The following is an 8,637-nucleotide window of genomic DNA, read 5'->3' as shown; positions in this document are numbered from 1 at the left end:
ATTAAACTCTGTTGTAGTTTTAAGACTTCTTGAAAATTGAGACATTAAGCTTTTTAAACTGTATGTACTAGAAAATTGCAAATTGAAAAATATGTTTTCAAATTGGTTGAACTTTTTCAATTCAGTAGTTTTACCATTCTTTTTCATGTTGGTAGTTTTACCAGTTGACATACTTAACACTGTTGGTACTTTAATACCCAAGGTCTAGAAGGGGAGCAAGGTGGCGGTGGCCTAGTGGTTAAGGCGTCTGACCATCTACAATCACTAGTACACTGTGTCCCGGGTCTGAGGCCTACAAGGGACAGTCGCAAGGTACTGGCCACAGATTGGTGGTTTTCTCCGGCACTCTGGCTTTCCTCCACCAAAACCTGGCACATCCTTAACCCTTTCACCCCTGTGTAACTTTCGTAGACTCTACCATGCATTGATATGGATGAGTCCATCACAGTCTACAGTGGTGAAAGGGTTAAATGGCCATAGCTATTAAAAGGACATAAAACAGAAAACATGCCAAACCAAATCTACAAAGTAAGTGTTTTACAGGTATTACTGGATATTTATTATGTAGCAAATGAGTTATATATATCTAAGTTAAGTAATGTTACACTGCTTAACTCATTCACCCCTGAAGATACATTTGAACTCTTCCAATTCAAAGGATGATATAGTTCATTATGAAATTTCAGGGGTGAATGAGTTCAGGATCCTTGGACACTGCCAAAAACTGCAGCTACGAATGGGAAACTTTTTATCATGCAGGATTATATCTTTGATAAATTATTTCTGAAAAGAAACCTATAATTTGCAGAACTTTTATGAAAAAATAAAGATTAAATATAGCAACCTAAAAAAACAACCACACACAGTGAGAGTAGATGGGTCACAATACCTTAAAGTGAGGTTCATTTAATCTGGCCCTAACATTTTGAAATTAGCTATTCCAGTCTTTGACATGGAAGAGTTCTAATATGGTTTCAGGAGTGAATGAGTTACGTAAATGATTTGTCAAAAATTTATGTTACATCAAATAAAAAAAACTTTAATTTGATCATTTCAAGTTTACTTTGACAATTGACACGTACAGGAAAGCCTCGCTATACCGACAAATTTTTTCCAAATTTCCAAAATTATAAATGGGTTTTGCGATATGGAACTAGGGGCATTATATCCAATTTGTAATATATGTTGATAAAAAACACAGCTGAATCATTGCCAGAGGTAATTTATTAGTGCTCATCTTATTATATTTGTAAAATTATTTACTGGAGCTTTTGGTTTCGTTTTGATGACTGAGAACACCTTTGTTTATGTTACTTGTAAGCCTTTAATCTGTGCATTTATCCTGTTTATGTCTTCATTGAAATTTTGTTTTGTTCAGAGTGGAAAGCTTCAAGTTTTCCATTCAGATCTTTGTTTGAATGTGTATTTATTAAAATGTTCTCGCAAGATTTGTTTTGTGCAACTGTACAAAGAAACACTGGTATTTTAACTCATTCACCCCTGAAGACACATTTGAACCCTTCCAATTCAAAGGTTGGAATAGTTCATTATGAATTTTCATGGGGGAATGAGTTTATTATAATGTCACACAAGAGTTTGTTGGTACACGCTCTGTATTGGTCTCTGACAAAGTTCAGATAAGGAAAAAAAAACGTTGAAAAAGAAATGAAAACAGATTGTTTTGTTACAATATTAACTTTCAAGATTACACTGTTCACCATCATTTTGATTTCTACAAAAAATGTTAATAAAGCTAAAAACAGAAAACATTTATGCATGTCATATCTTGCAGTGTGAGGCATAATCTTACCGATTTCCGCTTTTTATGGAGTCGTGGGACATAAAATTATGGACTGAAATCGGGATTGATCTCTACTTTCTAAGTGTGAAACACTTGTCTCTGAAGTCGTCCTGTTACTGATTAGCATTAACTCATTCACCCCTGAATTTTCATAATGAACTATTCCAATCTTTGAATTGTGCGAGTTCAAATGTGTCTTCAGGGGTGAATGGGGTAAAGCTCAAATAACACTTGCTATAATCCAGCTACTTCAGTATGACCTTTTTCTATGTAGAATCTGATATTTAGGAAACAGTTAGGTCCGTAAATACATGAAAATACACCAAAGTACAGAAAGGAGAGATAAATCTATTTGATTTAGGGACGTAGTTGCAGTGATAAATTTATTCCAAATTTTAAATCACACAGAACTTGTGAAATTATGGCATGGTGACAAAAAATTGTTAATTTGCACATTGATAAAATGTGTGAAAATATTGAAAATATATTTTATGTACAAGTTAATGTTATGGCAATGAGAAATGAATAAAAAAAAAATGTATCTTCATATGTAATGAATTTGTCATTGTTTTCATTCAAAATACCTGTATGAGCATCCAGCATCTTCTTCAAAACTGAAAAACCCAGAGTCATGATATATGGTTCATCATAGCTACTGTACCTGGGATGGATAACCAAAAATTTTCCTTATAGATAAACTTGACATATTTTCAAGGTCAAATATTAAAAAAACAAATTCAAACATCATGATCTTAAAAACCTTGGCATCAGGAGTTTGGGTGCTATATATTAATTGTCCAGATGAGTGACGCAGGCCTTTTGGACCTCTTGTTTGTTATGCATATTTGAGTATTGATTATATCATGATCATCTGCATAAAGAAAACTGCTTTGTTGAGGGAAATTGAAACTAGATTTAGACGAGACTTTTTTGTTATGTCAATCTTTTCCAACCGACCAATATTTGTTTCTTTGTGAAAAGAATAAAGTTAGGTAGGTATTTTTTTTCAATTTGAGGTTGTGAGTGACCCATATAAAAGTTGACAACATTTTCATGCAGGCAAAATATTAAAATATCTTACAATTGGATGACAAGTTGTGTAATTATGTAAAAAAATAATTGTTAATTTACACATTGATAAAATGTGTGAAAACACTGAAAATATATTTTATGTACAAATAAATGTAAAGGCAATGAGAGATGAATAAAAAATATTGTATGTTCATTCATTTGTAATGAATTTGTCATTGTTTTCATTCAAAGTACCTGTATTTAAATTCCAATTGTCAAATTTTCAAAATAAAACACCTTCCTCTTAAGAACTGACAGAATAGAAACCTGGCAAGAGTGCCATACAGGTTTTTAGCTGCCATACCCAGGCGTCTGGCGTCAACTTTTCCCTTTAAAAGCCTTTATCTCCTGAACGACTGATTGGATTTTAACTAAATTTGATATGAATCATCCTTGGGACCAGGGGCTCAATGGATTTATGAGAGTGTGGCCCTGTAAGGGGCCAAAAAGGGGAGAAATTTGGGAAAATTTCAAAAATCTTCTCAATTTTCCAGAAATGCTTAAACCAAAATACTACTCATAGTTGTAAAGGCCTTTGGGTGGTTTATAAAAATTGTGATTTTCATGTGTCCTAGCCCCCCGCCGCCGTTTGTTCCTGGGGAGGAGGTGAAGTTTAGTATAGTTTGTATAGGAAATAAACATAATAGGCCATATCTTCCAATGTTTTGAATGGAAGTTGTTCATATTTGACAGAAATCCTTGTTAGGGGGAGGGGGTCTGCAGGTAAAAAAAATATGAGCCTGACCCCCTAGGGGGCTGAGTTAGGGGCCGAAAAGGGGGGGGGGGGAGATTTAGGGAAATTTCAATACTACTCATAGCTGTAAAGGCCTTTGGGTGGTTTATATAAATTGTGATTTTCATGTCTCTCAGGGCCCCCGTTTGCCCCTGGTGAGGGGGTGAAATTTAGTATAGTTTACAGTGTATATATGAAATAGACATAATAGGTCATATCTTCCAATGTTTTGAACGGAATTTGCTCATATTTGACAGAAATATTTGTTAGGGGAGGGAGGTCTGCTGGTATAATATTTATGAGTCTGACCCCTAGGGGCTGAGTTAGGGGCCAAAAAAGGGAGAAATTTGGGAAAATTTCAAAAATCTTCTCTATTTACAAAAATGCCAGGATCAAATACTACCCATAGCTGTAAAAGCATTTGGGTGGTTTATAAAAATTGTGATTTTCATGTCTACCAGCCCCCCTGTTTGCCCCTGGTGAGGGGGTGAAATTTACTATAGTTCATATAGGAAATATACATAATAGGCCATATATTCCAATGTTTTGAACGGAGTTTGCTCATATTTGACAGAAATACTTGTTAGGGGAGGAAGGTCTGCTGGTATAATTTATGTGACCCTGACCCCCTAGGGGGGCTGGGTTTGGGGTGGAAAAGGAGGCGAATTTCAAAAATCTTCTTCTGCAGTTCCAGTAATGCTAGTATCAAATACTACATATAGTTGTAAAGGCCTTCGAGTGGTTTATATACTTTGTGATTTTCATGTACCTAGGGTCCCTCGTTTGCCTTTGGGGAGGGGGTAAAGTTTGGTATTGTTTATATAGACAATTCGACAAATGAACAGCCATCACATACTTTTTATCTCCAACCCAACTAATGTGCTAGTAATAGTAACAACCTCAATTCTTTATGAATTAAAGTTTCCATAGTAACGCCTCCAAGTTCTTACCCTACATGTCTGAAGTGGTTACAAATTGGCATTACAGAGCAAATGTAAATATTGTGCCATGATTGCTTAAATAACCAGGTGAGGGATACAGGCCCCCTGGGCCTCTTGTTTATGGCGGGCATAAAATGGAGGGGCATATAGTGTTGCCCATGTCCGACCCGTCCCGATTCAATGTAAACACCCGTCCCATCGCGTCCTGTCTGATTCAATGTAAACACTTAGCAACTTCATTCTTTGACAGATTTTGGTCAAACTTAATACTAAGGTACAACCCTCCACAAAATGGGGGGGCATATAGTGTTGCCCATGTCCGTCCCGTCCTGATTCAATGTAAACAATTAGCAACTTCATTCTTTCACGGATTTTGCTCAAACTTTATACAAAGGTCAAGTATGGGTATACCTCTGACATCAATGTGTTTCAGGATGATAATAACATACAGAAAAAACATACAGAAAAACACGAATATTAAAATCAACTTATCAACATTAAGTGTAGTACCTTGTGTGTGTGCATGTTTCAGGGTATCAAGATCAAAGTGGTTGTAACTTTTTATAGAACACTGAAACTAATTTCATTTGGCAGCGGGGGCATTTATGTCTTGCAGACATTTTCTAGTTTTAACATTAATGCCTTCAATCTCCTTACAAGGTCAGTTGGTCAAATAGCTTAAAAACGGAAAAAAAATCAAAAAAATCAAGAACCACTATACTTGGGGCGTATTCCGTAGACAGCAGTTGAAAATATGATACTGAAGGTAATGGAAGTGCTGGGCTATGGGCTATAATGGGTTAAACCTTTTAAAGATCTGAAGTTCCATAAAGCCCAGGTTCATGATAATTTGGACTGCCACAATTAAACATTCATTTAGTAATAAGGAGCAATTATTTTACAATTTGTGTTGTCAAAACCCTAGAACTAATGCCTGGAGGACATCAGTGGAGATTTTTAAACATTACTATAGGGAAAATGTAAATATCAAAGAACTTTAAATTCACTTTGTACAATCGTTTAGTTTTGAGTCAAGTAGGCGCTGCATGGGAAACAACTTCATAAGCTTATATATAACGGGATATGACGAAGTACGTTTTTTTTTTATTTGAATCATCTTTGTGGTCTTTCCTTACATAGACAGCACTAGTTACACTGTCCACTCCAAACACTCCCTGTTCAAAAGTTCATCACTTCCCAAGCAATGATTGCTTTCTCCTTTTAAAACCCATTCCTTCTGGCACATTCACCCCTAAAATTTCATAACCTTTGAATTGGAAGAATTCCAATATGTCTTCAGGGGTGAATCAGTTAACAAGCGATGTTTAATTTGTTGCTGGAAAAAACAGAAACACAAAGTTTTTCAGATTATAACTGTTGATTGCTCTCCTTATTAACTAGCAATATGTATAATTATAGATATAAAAATCTGTAAAGTTCCTTGAATGTACCCATCGAAATTTCCTGATGATGCTTTGATCTGTAAAAACTAAAATTTACGTTAATTTCTGGTCAAATTCATCTTATTAACGATACAATTAAATTTCTTATCTGTATACCTATTACAAAAAAATATATCTTATCTGTATACCTATTACAAAAATATTTCTTATCTGTATACCTATTACAAAATTATTTCTTATCTGTATACCTATTACAACATTATATATCTTATCTGTATACCTATTACAAAAATATTTCTTATCTATATACCTATTACAAAAATATTTCTTGTCTGTATAGCTATTACAAAAATATTACTTATCTGTATACCTATTACAAAAATATTTCTTATCTGTATAGCTATTACAAAAATATTTCTTATCTGTATAGCTATTACAAAAATAATACTTATCTGTATACCTATTACAAAAATATTTCTTGTCTGTATACCTATTACAAAAATATTACTTGTCTGTATACCTATTACAAAAATACTTCTTATCTATATACCTATTACAAAAATATTACTTATCTATACCTATTACAAAAATATTTCTTATCTGTATACCTATTACAAAAATATTTCTTATCTGTATAGCTATTACAAAAATATTTCTTGACTGTATAGCTATTACAAAAATATTTCTTGTCTGTATAGCTATTACAAAAATGTTTCTTGTCTGTATACCTATTACAAAAGAAAATCTTATCTTTTTACCTATTACAAAAATATTTCTTGTCTGTATACCTTCTACAAAAAAAAATCTTATCTGTAGACCTATTACAAATAATATATCTTATCTGTATCGCTATTACAATAATGTTTCTTATATGTATACCTATTACAAAAAAAAAAAATCTTATCTGTAAACCTACTATAACAAAAATATATAGCTTATCTGTATAGCTATTACAACAACAAAATATCTTATCTGTATACCTACTACAACATAATATATCTTATCTGTATAACTATTACAAATAATATTTCTTGTCTGTATAGCTATTACAAAACTATTTGTTCCACAGCACTGCCAGATGATATACAGTCTAACATGCATCCAAGATCCAGATATTGGTAAACATCTCAGCTCACAAACCGTTTTGACACTGACGCCCGGTTCGTCTCCCTCACGTGGGTCCAATATTAGCCTCAGATCGATAATAATGATCGATCGATGATCGTTTCTGTTAATAACTTAAAAGACTCTTGGGACTCTTCACATATATCGTATTTACCCCATCAACAATTTGGGACAATATCTACTAGAAAGTAAAACGATCGAATGTCATAAAGCAAAGACAGTCAAACATTCATAGAGTTAAATTAGCCTCCCTATCACTGCAAACAACTAATGATTAACAATCATGAACCTCTACCCTACCAAGAAAAATGAATCAGCATATAACATAAAACGAAATATTGAAAGGTCGATCACGGCACCAGTGTAAACGTTATCGTATATTGGCTATTTGTTTTCCCATGTCCATCCTTCAAGTTCCGACTTGTTACCACCTCTAGTTACTATATAACATGAGGCACAACATAACAAAAAAACACAAGGCATCACAAATGATACAAATCCTCTCCCATTCACACATTGTGACATATGTAAGAGGAAATGAAGTCGCTAGAGCGATGACATTTTTTTCTTTCTAAAAATTGTAACAGTGATCTTTGCCTTCAGTGTAGAAACCCGAAACGATAAGTTGTTGAAGACAATGCCATACCAAATACTTGTATCAATTTCATGAAAATCCGTTGAGGAATAAAGTCAGTAGAGCATTGACAAAGTTTTTCTAAAAATAGTAAAAGTGTCCTTGACCTTTAAAACAGTAACGCCGAAATGCGAAATTGTTGTCATACCAAACACTCGCATAAAGTGTCATGAAATTCTGTTGAAGAATAAAGCCAGTAGAGCGATGACAAAGTTTTTCTAAAAATAGCAATAGTGACCTTGACATTGAATACAGAAACCCGAAATGCAAACTTGTTCCAGGCATTGCTGTGCGAAACACTTTTGTTACGTTTTTAGGCATCCCTCTTCTGACACCAATTGTTACGTTTCCATTTATGACACCATCTTGCTATTAATGTAATTGTTAATTTCTCTATGTTTAGTGAAAGTCAAGTCGTTCAGTCGGTCTGACAAATGCAAGAGATAAAAACACAACTTACACGTTTTTATAAGGTTAACTGAAGTTTTATTTACATACATTTATACAATGTTCTTGCCAAAAGTTCAACTGAATAAAGTTACCTAAAAGTGTCTCTAGGATAAAAATTGTATAACCCAAGCAAAGTTGACGCACTTAGAAATAATCAAAATTAGGATAAGATGAAGAAGACTGATATTCCTTTTAATACATATAACATATAGACACACTTACTATAAGTCCGGAAATGTCACTCAAAAGTAATATCACTAAATAACAACTGAAGTTTACACTAACTCGACTAATTCAACTAACTAATACTCTACACAATGTATATTACTCCACTGGACTCCTCACAAGTCTATATCCCCGTTCTCCTCTCAATCACATACAAAAACCTCCCTTAATCCTCGCCAAACTCCTGATCTTTCAACGGGAAACTCTATCCCCTCATTAATCGTCATTTTTAACAAAAACTCCCTATCAACCCT

The sequence above is a fragment of the Mizuhopecten yessoensis genome, unplaced genomic scaffold (genome assembly GCF_002113885.1).
Source record: "Mizuhopecten yessoensis strain PY_sf001 unplaced genomic scaffold, ASM211388v2 scaffold5547, whole genome shotgun sequence".
NCBI lineage: Eukaryota > Metazoa > Mollusca > Bivalvia > Pectinida > Pectinidae > Mizuhopecten > Mizuhopecten yessoensis.
Note: the sequence above shows the minus strand (reverse complement) of the source record.